This window comes from Ranitomeya imitator, chromosome 3 (genome assembly GCF_032444005.1).
Source record: "Ranitomeya imitator isolate aRanImi1 chromosome 3, aRanImi1.pri, whole genome shotgun sequence".
Taxonomy (NCBI): Eukaryota; Metazoa; Chordata; class Amphibia; order Anura; family Dendrobatidae; genus Ranitomeya; species Ranitomeya imitator.
Window position 1 is genome coordinate 475,732,575 of NC_091284.1, and position 20,012 is coordinate 475,752,586.

Genomic DNA, 20,012 nt, shown 5'->3' on the forward strand with positions numbered 1-20,012 from the left:
TGATTAATTTACCTTCAGTTCCCTTATCTAGATCATTTATAAAAATAATGAACAACATTGGGGCCAGGACAGAGCCTTTTGGTACCCCACTTGAAACAATCTTCCAATTAGATGTGCACCATTTATTGCCACTCTTTGAGTATGATCAGTGAGCCAGTTATGAATCAACCTAACCGTAGCCTTGTCAATCCCATACTTGGTCATATTTTCAATAAGGATATGAGATGCTTTATCAAATGCCTTGCTGAAGTTGAGATATTCTATACCTACCGCATTTACGATTACATCATAGAAGGAAATTAGATTAGTCTGGCATGACTTGTTTACTACAAACCCATGCTGGCTCTGGCTAATTACTGTATTCTTATCCAAGTACTTACATACATTCTGTTTAATAATTTGTTGAACTATCTTTCCTGGTATAAAAGTAAGGCTCACTGGCCTGTAATTTCCTGGCTCCATCTTCTTTCATTTTTTGAAGATAGGGACAACAATTGCCCTTCTGCAATTTTCTGAGACTTCTCCTGTTTTCCCGGATTTTTCAAAGATTCTGGCTAGTGGTTCTGCAATTTCGTCTGCTAACTCTTTCAGTACCCTAGGATGTAATTCATCTGGACCAGGAGATTTAAATTAACTAAGTGTTCCCCCACCATCTCTCTGTTTATAGATAGTGTGAATTCTTTCATTCCTTTGATTGCACCGAGTAGATCAGTTGATGTTACAATTGCTTTCTTAGAAAACACAGATGCAAAATAGAAATTTTAAAACTTAGCCTTCTCAACATAATTTTTGACCAGTTCACCCTTTTCATCCTGTAAAAATCCTATAGCATCTTTGACTTTTCTTTTGCTTTTGACATATCCCCCAAATCCTTTTTTACTGCTTTTGGTCTCCCTTGCAAGCTAGCTGGCTTTAGCTCTTCTAACGCTTGCCCTGCATTCCTTGCAAACAGCATTATATTCTTCTTTAGATATGCCACCTCTTTCCATTTGATATACATTTAGTTTTTACTATTTAACAAATGGTCTCTTTAAATTCTTCCAGTTCAGCCTTCTTTTTGGGATTGTTACCAATTGTGCGGTGAGAAATTCATTTAGCTAAATTTCCCATCCTTCTTGGACATTTCTGTCCTTTAGAACATCCAGCTATTGGACATTTCCTACCCTCTTTCTGAGTCCACTAAAATCTGCCTTTCTGAAGTCCAATCTTAAAGGGACTCTGTCACCTGAATTTGGCGGGACTGGTTTTGGGTCATATGGGCGGAGTTTTCGGGTGTTTGATTCACCCTTTCCTTACCCGCTGGCTGCATGCTGGCTGCAATATTGGATTGAAGTTCATTCTCTGTCCTCCATAGTACACGCCTGCGCAAAGCAATCTTGCCTTGTGCAGGCGTGTACTATGGAGGACAGAGAATGAACTTCAATCCAATATTGCAGCCAGCATGCAGCCAGGGGGTAAGGAAAGGGTGAATCAAACACCCGAAAACTCCGCCCATATGACCCAAAACCAGTCCCGCCAAATTCAGGTGACAGGTTCCCTTTAAAGTCTGCATCCTCGCTGGTCTTCTTCCTCTTGTAATCCAAAATTTGAGGATAACAATTATTGGTCTCCTAAATTCCCAGCCACCTATACTTCCTCAACCATTTGCTCCCTGTTGGTAAGACATAGGTCAAAGATTGCAGATCCTCTTGTTCTCCCTTCTACCTTTTGAAAGATAAAGTTGTCAGCAAGACAAGATCAGAATTTTCTGCACCCAGTACTTTTGCCTGAGAGAGATTCCCAACAAATATCTGTATAGTTAAAATATCCCATGATCGCCTGTATTGTAATGGGTTTATAATTTGTTAGATTGTTATGGATAAAATAAATTATTTGCACAAACTGAGTGATCAATTACTATTTTACTTATGAATTTAAAAGAAACATTACAATAAAGGATTACAAATAACAACTAAGTTTCAAACAAAGTAAAAGGAAAATTAAACAGTAATTAAATCAGTAAATGAGAGTAATTAAGGGTATGTGCACATGTTGATTTTAATGCGTTTCTGCAGCGTTTTTGGACGCGCGGGATCACTTCAATTCCGCAGTGCTTTATGCACACAATGCTAATCAATGAGAAATACAAAAACGCTGTGCACATGCAGAAAAATCCGCGTGGATTCGCTGTTTTTTTTTCCGCAGCATGTCAATTCTTTGTTCGGAAATGCAGCGTTTCTGCACCCATTGACTATACATTGAGTAAGGCAAATCTGCATATCAAAAAACGCATGACAATCCGCAACAAATCCGCATCAATTCCGCATGAAATCCGCAAGCATTTTGGTTTTCTGCCAAGAGATGCAGATTCTGTGCGGATAATTCCACAGGCCAATCTGCAATGTGTGCACATTTCCTAAAAATACTTAGCTTCGTATAATAACTAGAGATGAGCGGTGTTCGAGTCGAACTGTTCGCCAGTTTCAAATTCGAGCTGTTTTGGGCGGTGTTCGAGTCGTTCGACGATCTCCAGATTTTTTTTCTTTCCCGAATTTACAGTGGGGCGGTGCTGTCTCTCAGCCTATCAGCAGTGCACACACAGCAAAGTGCATGTGATGCACACAAGCAAGAGCATGTGCCATTGGCTGTGTATGTCACATGTCCTTGCCCTATAAGAACCAGCCATTTTCCCCGTTGCCACCATTTCCTCACTGCTGCAGCTTAGTGTTAGATGGCACTGCTGCTGCTGTGGGCGCTATACAGTATAAGAGTGTGAATTGTGAGCAAATTTGCAGTTAGAGAGAGATAGGTTTAGGGAGTCGGGACTAGTTGTAATATCAGCCCTTTCCAGGGTAGGTTACAGCAGTTCATAGCACTTTTTGCCAGGCAGGTCTGTGCCAGTGCTGTGCAAGTGTTTGTCATAGCATTTGGTGTAATCTAGCTCAGCCAATCCTTTTGGGCTAGTACCATTGTCTGGTAGTCATCTGAGTAGCCTGCTTGTGAAGCTAGCTACGCCACCTGTGTATCTAATAATTTTTTACTGCATCTAACCTAGTAAATCCTTTTGGGCTTAGTAGCAGTGTCTGCACGTCAGCGGTGTAGCCCGTCTGTGAAGCGAGCTACAACGCCTGTGTATCTAAATTTTTACTGCATCTAACCCAGTACATCGTTTTGGGCTTAGTAGCAGTGTCTGCACGTCAGCGGAGTAGTCCGCCTGTGAAGCTAACTACACCACCTGTGTATCTAATCATTTTTTCCTGCATCTAACCCAGTAAATCGTTTCAGGCCTAGCAGCAGTGTCTGCACGTCAGCGGAGTAGCCCGCCTGTGAAGCTAGCTACACCGCCTGTGTATCTAATAATTTTTTACTGCATCTAACCCAGTAAATCGTTTTGGGCTAGTACCACAGTTTGGCCACTCAGCTCTGCTCGGTTTCAATCCATCGTTTTTTGTGCCAACAACTACAGAGTTGCCAATTAGTTAAGCACCAAAAAGAGTGGCAAAAGACCTGCTGGTGGAAAGGGGAATAGGCGTGTTGGAAAGGGAAAAAAAGGTTGTGTCCGTGGGGTAGGTGGTAAAGCAACAGTAACATCTGCAGAAGAAAGACCATCTTCCAGCCAAAGTAAGGCTAGGTTCACATTGCGTTAAGTACATTCCGTTAAACGGATTCGTTAAACGCATGTACAGAAAAGAGCCAAATTTGTCAAAAATTTGGCTTCACGTTAACGCTTGCGTTAACGCACGTGACTGCGTTTATGTTATTTTGATGTCTGTTCGCGAAGCATCCGTTTGTCTGCGTTTGTCAGTGTCAATAAAGTTGTTCTCTTTTTTTTTTTCCTTTTGTCAGCGTCGGGTATGGGTGCATACACATTCTCCATTTTGAAAGCATCGAGTGAACTTCTGCTAGCAAGATGTTTGTGTCTGAGCTCGTTAGATTTCGCTTGATGCAGTTGCGACTTTGGCAGAGAAAGCGTATTTCCCAAAGGAGATATTGGATCCATGAAGTGAATTTCTTACGGAATACATATGGTGCCTTTCACACCCTGTATGCTCAGCTTCGGGATCATCCCTTCAAATTCCAACGTTATCTACGGATGTCCATTGAGACCTTTGATGTTCTGCTCTCGCATGTGAAGGATGAGATACATCATCAGCATAGCACTTTCCGTGAAAGCATTTGTGCGGAGCAACGTTTAGTGGTGACTCTGAGGTAATTATAATTTTTTTTAGCATTCTATGGACAAAGACAAGATCTAATTTATTTTGGGGCATAATGATGTACATTTAGGCAATTGTATTATTCTATTCTAAGTAGCCTTTTTGTTAGTTGTCCTTTAAAATCCTAACAAGATTTTTTTTTTTTTTTTTTATTGCCGACAGATATCTGGCTACCGGAGAATCTTTTGCGTCAACCATTTGCCAACTGGTACGGGAAACTTGTGATGCCATTTGGAACAACTTGCAACCACTTGTGCTACCAACACCGACATCAGAAATGTGGCTAGCGATTTCCCAACATTTCGAGGATGTGGCTAATTTCCCCAATTGTATTGATGCCGTGGACGGCAAGCACATTCGGATTCAGAAACCAGCGCATAGTGGATCACTGTACTATAATTATAAAAAATACTTTTCCATTGTATTGATGGCTATTGCGGATGCTAGATACCGTTTTGTTGCTGTGGATATTGGTGCTTATGGCCGGACTAACGATTCCAGAGTCTTCAGAGACTCAAACATGGGGAGATGTTTGTACAGCAACAACTTTAACATACCCTCATCACGACCTCTTCCGGGGACCGAAGGCCCAAGTTTGCCCTATGTTTTAGTTGGGGATGAGGCGTTGCAACTCGGACAAAATCTCCTAAAGCCGTACTCAAGCTGTAGTCTAAACTCCACCAGACGCATTTTTAATTATCGCTTGAGCCGGGCAAGACGTTATGTGGAGTGTGCCTTTGGTATTTTGACCTTAAAATGGCGAATCTTACTAACTTGCATGCAACTGCAACCTGAAAATGTGGACCGTGTAGTGAAGGCATGCATCTGTCTGCACAATTTTGTTTCCAGACATGAACCCCAGGTGGTTGACTCCGATGACTGTGAGTCGAACCTCATCAGCATAGATTCCACTGCTGTTCGGTCTACAGCTGAAATTATGAGGATTCGTGATCAATTTGCTAGTTACTTCACACATGAAGGCCATGTTCCATGGCAAGACATACACGTGTGAAAATTGTTGATGTCTGATGTTATAGCCTGATGTTATTGGTGAAATATGTGGGGAAATGGGGAAATTTTTGTTTGTTTTAGTTCCCATAACCTTATGTCGTGTAAAAAGTGCCATTCATGTTATGTAGTGTTAAAAGTTTAAGTCATACAAGAATATGAAATTTTAAATAGTTTACTATAAATGTTTAGGAACTTTTCATAACGTAGAGTTGCTAGACATGTTTAACATGTGATATCCCGTAGGGATGAACAAAAACATACACACAAAATTGGGTGCAAAGGAAATTATACAACAAAACTGTAAACGCTGTAATTGCACCTGGTTGGGGACAGTGAACAGTACTATAGACTGTGGTATTGCGCGGTCGTATTGTCTGCCCAACTGTATGATAGACTGCTACATTGCCTCTGATATTCCATGCTTGGTTCACCCCGGTCTCTGTATTGTGGGTTGTAGGCCGGCATGTCCATGCTTCTTGTTCTTGAGGAAGTGGGTTCCTGTGGGGCCAAAAATTCCTCTACAAGGTCATTCAGTCTTTGCTTAAACATAATGTTTTTGTGTGCCGGAATATTTTGAACAATAGGCACATAGGACAAAAGCAGGAGCTTCCATTCGTTGGCTGCATATACAGACTCACGGGATTGCAAGTCGGTAATTTCCCGCCTCAGGTCTCTGTGTTCACTGTGACACATATCCTCTACCCGTTGGAGTCCATCGACAATAATGGCATCAGCTTCATCTTTTTGTGATGCTCGCTTGCGTCCACGCTGTGCTTGCAACCGGGCACTCACACCAGAAGCAACAGTGCTTCTCTCCACAGATCGTGCCTCGCTCATGCCAGGCACATCTTCAGCGCCCGTCTGCTGGCTTGGTTCCAGTGGAGATGGCTCCGGTTCCTCTGCCACTCTAGGCGCAGCGGTACTGCATATCGTTCTGTAACCAAAAAAAAAAACTTATTATTTTTATTTAAACTATTTTGTCCCGCACACCTACAGATTTTTACTTACGAGAGCTGAGACATAGTTTTGTGCAGAAAGAGCAATTGCTCGTAATGCACATAGGGGGTGACCCGTTTGCCACCAGATCCGCTGGGTGTGTTTTGGCTGTTGCGGAAGTCACGGACAAAGCGATCCCTTATCGATCTCCAACGGGTATGGACAGCATCGGCTTTAAAGTGAAAAAAAAAAAAAAAGATGATATAGAAATAGTAGATAGATAGTTGATAGATATATAGTAGATATATAGATAGTTGATAGATTGTGGATAGATAGATAGATAGTAAGATAGTTGATATATAGATAGATAGATGGATAGATAGTTAATAGTGGATAGATAGCCAGTAGTTGTTAGATAGTTGATAGACATATAGTTGATAAATAGTGTATAGATAGATAGTTGATAGATAGTTGAGAGATAGATAGTAGTCAGAAAGTGGATAGATTGTAGATAGATAGTAGATAGATAGGAGAGAAATATTATATTTTTTTTATAGTTTTTTTTGTAGATTTTGTATTTAAAAAAAAACAACAACATCTGTTTGACTGTTTGCAATCTTTACATTTTGCAATTTAACGTCAACAATATTTACCAATTATTTTCTTAGAGGTTACCGACTTCTCCATGTATCGTGGATCAAAATGGCATATAATTTTATCCCACAACTTCCTGTTCTTCACTATGTCATGGTGGGAGCTGTCGCTTAGGTCCCATATGGATGGGTTGGCTTCTACAAGGGTGATCAGTGTCTCATTATGAATATCCAACGGCTCTTCGTCAACCACAATCCTTTTTTTTTTGCTGGCTGGCTTGGACTATGTAAACACAAAACGTTATATTGAAAGGTTAAATTTATCTTGATGGATAGATAGGTAGATACATAGATAGATAGTTGATAGATAGTAGATAGATAGTTTATATAGTAGATAGAAAGTGGATAGATTGTAGATAAATATAGGATAGATAGATAGGGAAAAAAAGGGAAATGTTTTTTTAGTTGTTTTGTGTCGAAAAGGAAAATTACTAGTTTGATATTTACCACTTGCAGGTGTGGCGACGACAGACGGCGAGGCTGCTTTTTTTTCCTCTGTCCTCCTTGTGCAACAACCTATGGTGTATTTAAAAAAAAAAAAATTACAATTCTTGTATCAATAAATTGGTTCTTGCAAAAATAAAAATATGTGTGCCATGTACCTTTGTCGTTTTTGCCTGTTTCTTGGGGGGGGGGGCTAGCAGGCTCGGGCTCCGAAGACTCCTATTTGCAATAAAAACATGATTATACACGTGCTTACCTCAATACACTGGAGCTTCACACAACATAATTGTGATTTTTTAAAGTGCAAACCTACCGTTTGAGAAAAAAAAAACCGCGACACACTGCTGCTGCTGCTTGCCTCACTATCCGACATCTGCGTGTAAACAAAACAATACATTTTAACTACACACACTTCCGACGGACAATACACACTCCCATGATGTATACAGAGATATATAAATATATAGAATTGTACTTACATTTCCTCTGATCTCTTGCAAGACACTCACAATGTGCTGCAGGCGTCTGGAAAATGTGTTGTAGGGTCACTCCTCTAAATGGCCAAAATCATATTTCCTGTCACATGACCACATGGACCACCCTCAAACGCTATTCAAACGTATGGTTCTATTTGGAAATTTTTCATGATTTGCATCTGGCTGCGTTTGCAATAGCCTTCTATGGCAGAATTAACGCTTCTGTTAGTCTTGCGTTACCTTGGCCGGACCCGAAAACGCTGCAAGCCGCGTTACAAGGTCCGTCATAAAAAAACGTAATGTGACAAACGCATGCCAAAATTGGCATGCGTCACGATGCGTCAGACAATGCAAGTCTATGGGTGCGTTACAATGTCAGTTATATTGCGTTTTCACTACTTAAAAACGTGTCCGTTAGACGGACTCAGCGCAATGTGAACCTAGCCTTAGATGTCTACTTCTTTTTGTGGACAATCTGATATGATCCCTTTCTTACGACCATCGCTACAAATTCCAGATGAGGCACAAAAAGAGTAGGTGCTTGAAAGGATATCAAGTGCTCCTTCAAGTGGGCTCTCCTGCACCTCAACTTCAACATCACAAATACTTCAGTCCTCAGAGGTGTCACCCCAATCGCACTTGCTTCCTCATAGCTCCCAAGTCTCCAGCCGCCCGTCTTGAGTATGGGGTAACACAGATGGTTGAGTCTGCAGACCTGTTTACTCATACTATAGCCTGGGAATCAGAGGTCTGCTCCAGAGCTTCTGTGAATCCAGACAAGGAAATGATCTGAACTGATGCCCAGAATCTTTGTCAGATCCAGGCCCAAATGAAAAAGGTTCTGAGCATAATGTAGACCCTCTTTCCCAAACTAACTCCTGTTGGTGGAGACAATGAGGAAGATGATGATGAGACTGAGATACCTGATTGGAACGAAAACTTGACTTTTCGGTCAGGGCAGGAAGAGGTTGGCTCTGAGGACGACAGGTGTGTTAACACACAGGGTGATGATGACTAGGTTGGATACCCCACTTACTGTCAACCCACAGTCCGCCAGTCCATGAAGTCAGCAGAGGAGGTGGAGGAGGATGCTAGTGACGACGAGGTTAGGTTGCTCCTTCCTGGACTGGAAGCACGTCAACAACTGCATCCTCAACCACAACTGTGCCTCTGAGCACAAGTTGTGGTTGCTCTTCAGGTTGCATGGGTTCTAAGCCTTGCATAGCCTGGGCATATTTTTTAGATCGCAAAGGATGACCCAACTCATGTTGTCTGTAAGATTTGTCACCAAAATCTCAGTGGAGGCCAAAAAATGAATAGTTTGCGTACTTCATTCATGAACCGTCACATGGATATGAGGCATAAGTTGCAGTGAGCTTCCTGCTCACTGTGCTACAATGCGGCCTAGTGGGCCGGGCCAACCACCGTCTGCCTCATCAAGTGCATCCGCGGCCTCTTCATCCTTTGTGACTGTGGGAACAGCAGTCGCATATGGTTTTGGACGCAGACCTTCCACCTCTTTACCCGCAACAGCCAGTGTGATTGGCAGGTCGTCAGTACATTTGAAAGTGGAAACCCCTGCTGGTGTTGAGCGCTCTCCGACATCGAGACCACCACATTTTGATCAAGGCAACATAATATCTCCGCCTGCACCTTCCTCATAGACCAGCAGTTTGCCGGGGACACCCTACTCAACCCCGTCTAAGCACGGCAGCCAGCCCTCGGTCCCTCAGATGCGGACAAGTAAAAGACCATTTCCTCCTAGCCATGACAAAGCTAAGAGGTTGAATTTCACCATCTGCAAGCTGTTGGCTACAGAAGTGCTGCCTTTCCACCTGGTGGACACAGAGGATTTTCGAGACCTTATGTCTGTCGCAGTGCCCCAGTACCAGATGCCCAGTCGCCACTACTTCTCAAAGCTGTGTCTGCGCTACACCAGCATGTCGCACACATCACTGCTTCCTTGAGAAACTCTGTGTGTGACACGGTGCATTTCACCACAGACACTTGGATAAGTAGACATGGACAGGGGCATTACATGTTGGTGACTGGGCACTGGGTATCTATGGTGACAGCAGGAGAAGGGGCTGCTGTGCAAGTCTTGCCGTCCCCACAAGTTGTGCGTCGATCCTCTGTATCTATAAGTTCCTCCACTGCTTATGCCTCCTCAACCTCCTCTCGGTCCTCCACCTGCACCCAAAGCCTGTCTGGTAATGCCACCCGCGTTCTAACTGCGCAGAAGGAATCCTGCACACCTCCTTACTATACTGTCACCAGGGCTCAACGGCATCAGGCAGTGTTTACCTTGAAATGTCTGGGAAATGTGAGTCACACAGCTGAGGAGTTGTGGTCAGCTCTGGACACCGAGATCCATCAATGGTTGTCTCCACTGAACCTGCAGCCAGGGAAGGTCGTGTGCGGCAATGCTGCAAACTTGGGTGTGGCCCTTCACCGGGGTAATGTCACACACGTGCCTTTGTATGGCTCACGTTTTTAACCTGGTTGTCCAGCAATTTTTATCCCACTATCCCAGACTAGATGGGCTTCTGCAGAGGGCACGGTCACTGTGTGCTCACTTCCGCCGTTCGCATCCCGCAGCTCAACGACTTACATCTCTACAGAAGTCGTTGGGACTGCCAGTTCACCGGCTGAAATGCGATGTGCCCACACCGTGGAATTCAACTCTGCACATGTTGCAGCGACTGTGGCAGCACCGACAAACCCTGGTGCAATACGTTATGATGTATAGCCTGGGCCAACGAGATCCAGAGGTGGAGCAAATCACGCTGCAGGAGTGGTCTCAGATCAGCGACCTATGCACCCTTCTGCACAGTTTTGAAATAGCGACGAAGATGTTTAGTGCTGACGATGCCATTATCAGCATGACTATTCTGGTGATTTACATGCTGGAGCACACCTTAAACAGTATTCGGAATCAGGTGGTGGAACAAGAGGAGGAGGAACAGGACGAGTCGTATGCGGAAGGGATAAATCTCCAAGGTCCAGACGGTCGGCAGCACCAAGGCGGCTGGCATTGGAGAGTGGGGGAGAGGGATTACCGAGGGCGCATGGTAGCGGCCAAACTGTTGAGGAAGGTGCAGGAGCCGAGGAAGAAGTGGAGGACGAACTGGTGCTGGGCATGGAAGACTCATCAGATGAGGGAGACCTTGATCATATTTCTGTTGTGCGAGGTTGGGGGGAGATGGCAGAGGAAGGAAGCATGATTCTCACCTCGCCGCCATCAAGACAACAAGGACTTGGTCCTCCAGGATGCGCAAGACACATGAATGCCTTCTTGCTGCACTACCTGCATCATGACCCTCGGATTGTCAGAATCCGAAGTAATGCCGACTACTGGGTTGCCACACTCTTAGATCCCCGGTACAAAAGTAAATTTGGCTAAATAATTCCTGCCATAGAAAGGGATTCACGCATGCAGGAGTGTCAGCAGAGAATGTTACAGAATCTTACATCTCCTTTTCCACAAAACACCAGTGGTGCATGTAGTGAATCCCTGAGTTCTAACTGCCAACTGTGGGACTGTCGAGTCATCACTCAAACCGTAACAGTAACATCGTATCTGGTGGTAACAGCAATTTTTTCCAATCATTTCAACAATTTTTTTAGACCATCCTTTGCAAGGCCACAGGAGACAAGAAGTCTGACGCATAGCCAACGCCTAGAGAGGATGGTAAAGGAGTATCTCCAAGTTAACATCGATGCAATGACTGTGGAACTGGACCCTTGCTCATTTTGGGCTTTTAAACTGGAAAAATGGCCTGAGCTCGCCACTCACACCTTGGAGATCTTGTCGAGGCCCCGCAGCCAGCATTCTCTCTGAACGTGTGTTCAGCGCTGCTGGTGGTATGCTGACAGATAAGCGCACGCGACTGTCCATTGAGAATGTAGACAGACTAATGTTCATCAAGATGAACAAATCCTGGATTCGCAAGGACTTTTCTACCCCTGTGTCATCCTGGGGAGACTAAAAGCTTAATGATTTTTGAAAATCACCTCACCAACCATTTTAAGAAACTCTGGGGAAATTGATGCCACTTAAGTGGTGTCTGTGGCCCAATTTTTGGAAAAAATGGGGACTCTTTTTGGAGTCCCCTTGCTGTGTTTTACATGACATTGGCATCGTCAATTCCAGGTGGGTGGGGTCGCCCCCCTTTTAACCTTTAGAAACTACATACACTATGGCTTGGGGTAACACAGGTGGTTGAGTCTGCAGAGCTGTTTACTCATACTATGGCCTGGGATTCAGAGGTCTGCTCCAAAGTTTCAGTATCTGCTAGTCAGCAGAGTAGCCCACCCATGAAGCAAGCTACTCCGCCTGTTTATCTAATTACTAATTTTTAACTGCATCTAGCCCAGGCAATACTTTGGTCCTAGTAGCAGTGTCTGCTACTCAGCAGAGTACCCCACCCATGAAGCAAGCTACTCCGCCTGTTTATCTAATTACTAATGTTTAACTGCATCTAGCCCAGGCAATACTTTGGGCCTAGTAGCAGTGTCTGCTACTCAGCAGAGTACCCCACCCATGAAGCAAGCTACACCATCTGTAGATCTAATTACTAATTTTTAACTGCATCTAGCCCAGGAAATCCTTTTGGGCCTAGTAGCAGTGTCTGCTACTCAGCAGAGTACCCCACCCATGAAACAAGCTACATCGCCTGTTGATCTAATTACTAATTTTTAACTGCATCTAGCCCAGGAAATCCTTTTGGGCCTAGCAGCAGTGTATGCTACTCTGCAGAGTACCCCACCCATGAAGCAAGCTAAACCGCCTGTTTATCTAATTACTAATTTTTAATTGCATCTAGCCCAGGCAATACTTTGAGCCTAGTACCAGTGTCTGCTACTCCGCAGAGTAACCCACCCATGAAGCAAGCTCTGGGGTGTCCGCTCTCCCTCCAGCTCTCTCCTTCTCACAGGTGGACTACCGCATGTATTCACACTGTGGCGAATCTTTTGGGCCCAGGCATAAGAATTTATCGAGGCAATGGATAATATGTGCTCCCTTAGAAACGTCCATGATGACCCATTCGAGGAAGCAACTAAACGCTTCAAATAGTGAGCAGGATATGGAGCACCCCATGGGCAAACAGTGATCTATGTAGTATGCTCCTTCACAGAAGCAGCCCAATAGGGGGACCCTATTCGGAGGCACTGGTAGTAACCGGAACGCCCCCTCAATGTCTGTTTTGGCCAATAGGGTGCCCCTTCCCAACTTCTTGAACCGCCTGATTACCTCGTCAAAGGAGGTACAGTATATAGTACTGTACTTGGTTCCACGTCGATGTTGCCGTTTACTGACCTGCCCCTTGGATATGACAAATGGTGGATTAGTCTGAATGTATTGGGTTCCCCTTTGGAATGACTCCCAACGGGGATACCACTACGTTTTCTAAGGAAAGTGTGCTGAATGGACTCGCCATTCTACCTAAAGATATTTCTTTTTTAAATTTTTTTGTCACGACATCTGGGTGTTGGTAGGCTGATTTTAGATTTTTACTCCAGCCTTTCTTGATTTTAGAAGGGCATGATATGCCTATATCTGTGTCTCCTCCTCCTTTTACTCCTCCACCTCTTTTCTTTTCGTATGACTATATGTACTTGTATACTTCCATGTGTTTGTTGTGTCTTCTGAGCAGTTTGTCAGCTTTTGGACACCTTTTAAGGTGTTTTCTATGTGTTTTCTATATGTTTGTATGAGTTTGTGTTTGCCTGCCATTGGATTCAATTGGGTTCGACGGTGTTCATCTAACACGCCCCAATTCGACGAACCGAACTCGAACACTAGGGTTGTGGCTCAACACTAATAATAACAAATTCTGGGTGGTATGCGCAACTGACCCAGAATCAGAGTAATATTTTTTTCTGAACGTCTCCAGATTCCAAAATGCCTTCCTGTCTGTCTCTGTATGTAACTCCCAAGAGTTCGGTCGTCTTTTATATCCTAAAGCATCCAATGTATCTCAGTTAAAAGGTTTGATCTTCATTGGAGTGCCAGGGAGAAACCTCCTTAAACCAGTCAGTTAATGACAACAAATAACTGGACTATTACTAATATCAAATAACTGGTCAGTTACTAAACAACAAATGACCTTCTGCTACCCTCCCTGAAAGTAAGGATATATTATATATTAAACTGATTGAAACCATATAAAAATCAATATCTAGAATTACATCGCCATGTCATACTCTTTTGAAAATAGAGACATCAGATGTACAAAGAGTTCATCCATATCTTCAGTCTGTCCAGGTGGCCTATAGTAAACACCTACAATAGTGTCCTTTCTGTTATTCTCTCCTTGAATTCTTACCCAAACAGTTTCTACAGAGCTACCAGTCTCTGAAGCTTGGATCTCTTTGTAGATATATGTTTTCCTAACATACAATGCAACACCTCCTACCTTCTTGTTAATCCTCTTTCTAATAAATAAGTTGTAGCCTTCAAGCTTTGTATTTTTGTATTCAACTCCTGTATCATCCCACCAAGTTTCAGTGATGCCTACTACGTCATCTCTCTCTTCCTGTGTTAGCAGCTCCAATTCTTGTTTGTTTCCCATGCTCTGTGCGTTTGTGTAGACATATTTTAGTTTGCAGTCGATTTCTCTTCCTCCTATATTTTCATTCAGAGTTTGTTGTTTTTGTTCTTTCTTTCCACTTCAAATAGGAGGGTTTGCAAAAGAATTAACTGCATATTTTGTCTTGGCCCTATGTTTCCCATCACATATTGCTCTAGTTTAAAGCTCTGCTGATGAATGTAAAAAGGCATCTACCAAATAAGTGTTTTCCTGTTTTCGTAAGATGCAACCCATCTCCAGAAAGTAGTCCATCATATAGCTAATTCACTCCATGGTCAAGAAACCCAAAACGTTGCTCATGGCACCATCGACGTAGCCAGTTTTTCACCTGTAGAATCATATTCAATCTCCTTGGTCCATGTCCATCCACTGGGAGGATGGATGAGAAGATGACTTGCACTGCCACTTCGTTCACTTTCCGACCTTCAAATGTCTTCATAGTCTTCATATACAGTGAAATAAATTATTATTTGATCCCTTGCTGATTTTGTAAGTTTGCCCACTGACAAAGACATGAGCAATCTATAATTTTATGGGTAGGTTAATTTTAATATTGAGAGATAGAATATGAAAAATAAAATCCAGGAAATCACATTGTATAAATTTTATATAAATTTACTTGCATTTTGCAGTGAGAAATCAGTATTTGATCCCCTACCAGTTATTAAGAGTTCTGGCTCCTACAAACCAGTTAAGACGCTCCTAATCAACTCGCTACCTGCATTAAAGACAGCTGTCTTACATAGTCACCTTTATAAAAGACTCCTGTCCATAGACTCAACTAATCAGTCACACTATAACCTCTACAACATGGCCAAGACCAAAGAGCTTTCTTAGGATGTCAGGGAGAAGATCATAGCTCTGCACAATGCTGGAATGGGCTACAAAACCATATGTAAGACGTTGGGTGAGAAGGAGGCAACTATTGGTGCAATAATAAGAAAATGGAAGAAATACAAAATGACTGTCAATTGACATCGATCTGGAGCACGATGCAAAATCTCACCTTGTGGGGTATCGTTGATCATGAGGAAGGTGAAATATTATTTATTATAGCGCCATTTATTCCATGGCACTTTACATGTGAGGAGGGGTATGCATAATAAAAACAAGTACAGTAATCATAAACAATACAAGTCACGACTTGTACTGGAGGAGAGAGGACCCTGCCCGCGAGGGATCACAATCTATAAGTGATGGCTGAGGATACAATAGGCGAGGGCAGAGCTGGTCTTGCAGTGGTTTGGTGGGTCAGTGGTTGCTTCAGGTTGTAGGCTTGTTGGAAAAGGTGAGTCTTCAGGCTCCTTTTGAAGGTTTCCACGGTAGGCTAGAGTCTGATATGTTGGGGTAGAGAGTCCCAGAGTAGGGGAGATGCGCGGGAGAAATCTTGTATGCGATTGTGGGAAGAGGAGATAAGAGGGAAGTAGAGAAGGAGATCCTGTGAGGATCGGAGGTTGCGTGCAGGGAAGTACCGGGAGACGAGGTCACAGATGTATGGGGGACCCAGGTTGTGGATGGCTTTGTATGCCATGGTTAGGGTTTTGAACTGGAGTCTTTGGGTAATGGGGAGCCAGTGCAAGGATTAACAGAGGGGAGAGGCCAGGGAATAGCGGGGGAACAGGTGGATTAGCCGGGCTGCAGAATTTAGAATAGATTGTAGGGGTGCAAGAGTGTTAGAGGGGAGGCCACAGAGCAGGAGGTTGCAGTAGTCTAGGCGGGAGATGATGAGGGCATGGACTAGGGTTTTTGCAGATTTTTGGTTGAGGAATGTACAGATCTGGGGAATATTTTTGAGTTGAAGTTGTCAGGAAGTGGAAAGGGCATAGATATGTGGTTTGAAGGAGAGATCAGTGTCAAGGATTACCCCGAGGCAGCAAGCTTGTGGGACTGGGGAGAGTGAGCAGCCATTTACTTTAATGGATAGGTCCATTAGGGGGGAAGGTCGAGTGAGATGGGGGAAAGATGAATTCTGTTTTGTCCATATAATAATAATCTTTATTTTTATATAGCGCTAACATATTCTGCAGCGCTTTACAGTTTGCACACATTATCCATATTAAGTTTTAGAAATCTAGTGGAGAAGAAGGATGAAACAGACAGACATTGTGGGATTCTGGTTAGTAGGGAGGTGATATCTGGTCCAGAGATGTAGATCTGTGTGTCATCAGCATAGAGGTGATACTGAAACCGTGAGATTCTATGAGCTGTCCCAGGCCGAAGGTATAAGTGGAGAAGAGCAGGAGCCCTAGGACTGAACCTTGCGGGACTCCAACAGATAGTGGGCGAGGTGAGGAGGTGGTGTGTGAGTGGGAGACACTGAATGTCTGGTTTGTGAGGTATGACGAGATCCAAGATAGGGCCAAATCAGTGATGCCAAGAGATGAGAGTGTCTGTAGTAATAGGGAATGGTCCACTGTGTCAAAGGCAGAGAACAGGTCCAGGAGGAGGAGGACAGAGTAGTGTCGCTTGGCTTGGGTGGTTAATAGGTCATTGGTGACTTTAGTTAGGGCAGTTTCAGTGGAGTGATGTGGCCAGAAGCCAGATTGTAAGCGGTCGAAGAAGCAGCAAGAAGAGAAGTGGGAGAACAGTTCAAGATTGAGGTGTTATTCCAGTAGTTTTGAGGCATAGGGGAGAAGTGATATAGGGCGATAGCTAAATACAGAGGATGGGTCAAGAGAGGGCTTTTTGAGGATAGGTGTGATTGAGGCATGTTTAAAGCTCGAGAGGAAAACACCAGTTGCTAGTGATAGTTTGAAGAGATGGGTTAGGGTTGGGATGAAGACTGTGGGGAGGTTTGGAATGAAGTGGGATGGGATCGGGTCAAGAGCACAGGTGGTGAGATGTGATCTCGAGAGTAGGGCAGGAAGTTGGTCTTATGTAATGGTGGAGAAGCTGGTTTTGGAGGAGGGCTGAGTGATTAGGAGGAGGGGCTCTGGGGGTTGTCAACCAAAACTGTCTCTGATGTTATCAATCTTCTGCTTGAAAAATGAGGCAAAGTCTTCAGCCGAGATGGGTGGAGAGGGAGGGGGTGCTGGGGGCGGAGGAAGGAATTGAAAGTGTTGAATAACTGTTTAAGGTATGTGCACCCGTTCAGGATTTTGTGCGTTTTTTTTAAATGCATACATATGCATCCTATCATTTAGAATGCATTCCGCAATTTTTGTGCACATGATGCGTTTTTTTTTCTCGAAAAAATGCATTGCGGTAAAAAAAGCAGCATGTTCATTAATTTTGCGGATTTTTTGCATTTTTCCCGCTATTTAATGCATTGGGAAAGCTCCGGAAAAAAAACGCGAAAAAAAACGCATGCGGATTTCTGACAGAAATGTCCGTTTTTTGTCAGGAAATTTCTGCAAGAAATCCTGAACATGTGCACATACCCTTAGGGTTGTGAGACATGGAGGATATGAGAGATGAGAAATATCTTTGTTTTGCTGCAGCGAGTGTGGCCTTGAAAGTAGTGAGAGACTGTTTGAATGCGATGAAGTCCTCGTTAGAGTGTGATCTTTCCATTTCCGCTCAGCAACCTTGGTAGCCCGTCTCAGTTCTTTGGTCAGGCTGGGGTGCCAGGGCTGTCTGTTGATTTTGCGAGCTTTCGTATGTGTGAGAGGGGTGACCGATTCCAGAGCTGCAGCTATTGTGGTGTTATATAAAGCTGCAGCGGCATGCACATTGTGTAAGGAACTTATGTCTGTAAGAGGTAGAAGGGATTCAGACAGTGAGTGTAGATTGAGGTGTTTACGATTTCTGCGAGGGTGTGCAAGTTTGTGGAGTGGGGATTGTGGACAAGGAGTGGAGAGGGAAGAGAATGTGAGTAGGTTGTGGTCAGAAAGAGGGAGAAGTGAGCCTATGCCTAAAGAACACCGTCCCCACTGTCAAGCATGGAGGTGGAAACATTATGTTTTGGGGGTGTTTCTCTGCTAAGGGCACAGGACTACTTCACCGCATTAGTGGGAGAATGGATGGAGCCATGTACTGTAAAATCCTGAGTGACAACCTCCTTCCTTCCACCAGGACATTAAAAATGAGTTGTGGCTAAGTCTTCCAGCAAGACAATGACCCAAAACATACTGCCAAGGCAACAAAGGAGTGTCTCAAAAAGAAGCACATTAAGGTCATGGAGTGGCCTAGCCAGTCTCCAGACCTTAATCCCACAGAAAACTCATGGAAGGAGTTGAAGCTCCGAGTTACCAAGCCTCAAAATCCTAATGATTTAAAGATGATCTGCAAATAGGAGTGGCCCAAAATTCCTCCTGACATGTGTGCAAACCTAGTGTTGAGCATTCCGATACCGCAAGTATCGGGTATCGGCCGATACTTGCGGTATCGGAATTCCGATACCGAGATCCGATATTTTTGTGATATCGGGTATCGGTATCGGAAGTGTAAAATAAAGAATTAAAATAAAAAATATTGTTATATTCACCTCTCCGGCGGCCCCTGGACATCAGCGGGAGGATCCGGCGTCCGGCACGGCTTCTTTCTTCAAAATGCGCGCCTTTAGGACCTGTGGTATGACGTCCCGGCTTCTGATTGGTCGCGTGCCGCCCATGTGACCGCCACGCGACCAATCAGAAGCCGCGACGTCATTCCTCAGCTAAAGTCCTAGAATGAGCGCCTTCTAGGACCTGAGGAATGACGTCGCGGCTTCTGATTGGTCGCGTGGCGGTCACATGGGCGGCACGCGACCAATCAGAAGCCGGGACGTCATTCCACAGGTCCTGAAGGCGCGCATTTTGAAGAAAGAAGCCGTGCCGGACGCCGGATCCTCCCGCTGATGTCCAGGGGCCGCCGGAGAGGTGAATATAACAATATTTTTTATTTTAATTCTTTATTTTACACTTTAATATGGATCCCAGGGCCTGAAGGAGAGTTTCCTCTCCTTCAGACCCTGGGATCCATGAGGATACATTCCGATACTTGATGTCCCATTGACTTGTATTGGTATCGGATATCGGTATCGGCGATATCCGATATTTTTCGGGTATCGGCCGATACTATCCGATACCGATACTTTCAAGTATCGGACGGTATCGCTCAACACTATGCAAACCTCATCATCAATTGCAAAGAACGTCTGACTGCTATGCTTGCCAACAAGGGTTTTGCCACCAAGTATTAAGTCTTGTTTGCCAGAGGAATGAATTACGTATTTCTCACTGCAAAATGTAAATAAATTGATATAATTTATACAATGTGATTTTCTGGATTTATAGACTTTTCATGTATTTGTCAGTGGGCAAACTTAAAAAATCAGCAAGGGATCAAATAATTATTTCCTTCACTGTATTTTCCAGGTCCTTTTTTGCTGTGTCTTTGTTCCTAGTAGACAAAGGTAGTCTTCTATAGCACTGAAAAGTATTGATACCCTATCAGACACATCTTTGATTTGGGCACCTGGAAAAGAGCACATTTCTTGTAAGGTAATGTCCGGTCGGCAGATAGCAGCTTCTGTTCCTCTCAGTAGGGAATCCCTTTTCTTCTTCACGACAACACTTCTCTTTTTCCCTTCAAGAGGCTTCTGATTTCTTACTAGAGTGTTCTTTGTGGGCAAAGCGCTTTTTTGATGTATGTATATCTTCAGAGCTGTCCTGCGTGAGAGCCTGGTAGCTGTTCTTCAGCGGTATGGGTGCTGACTCCTCATCCTCCTGCTTCTTTGGGTCACTTGCTTCCAATCCTCTTCTGCAGGTATATTGGAAGGTG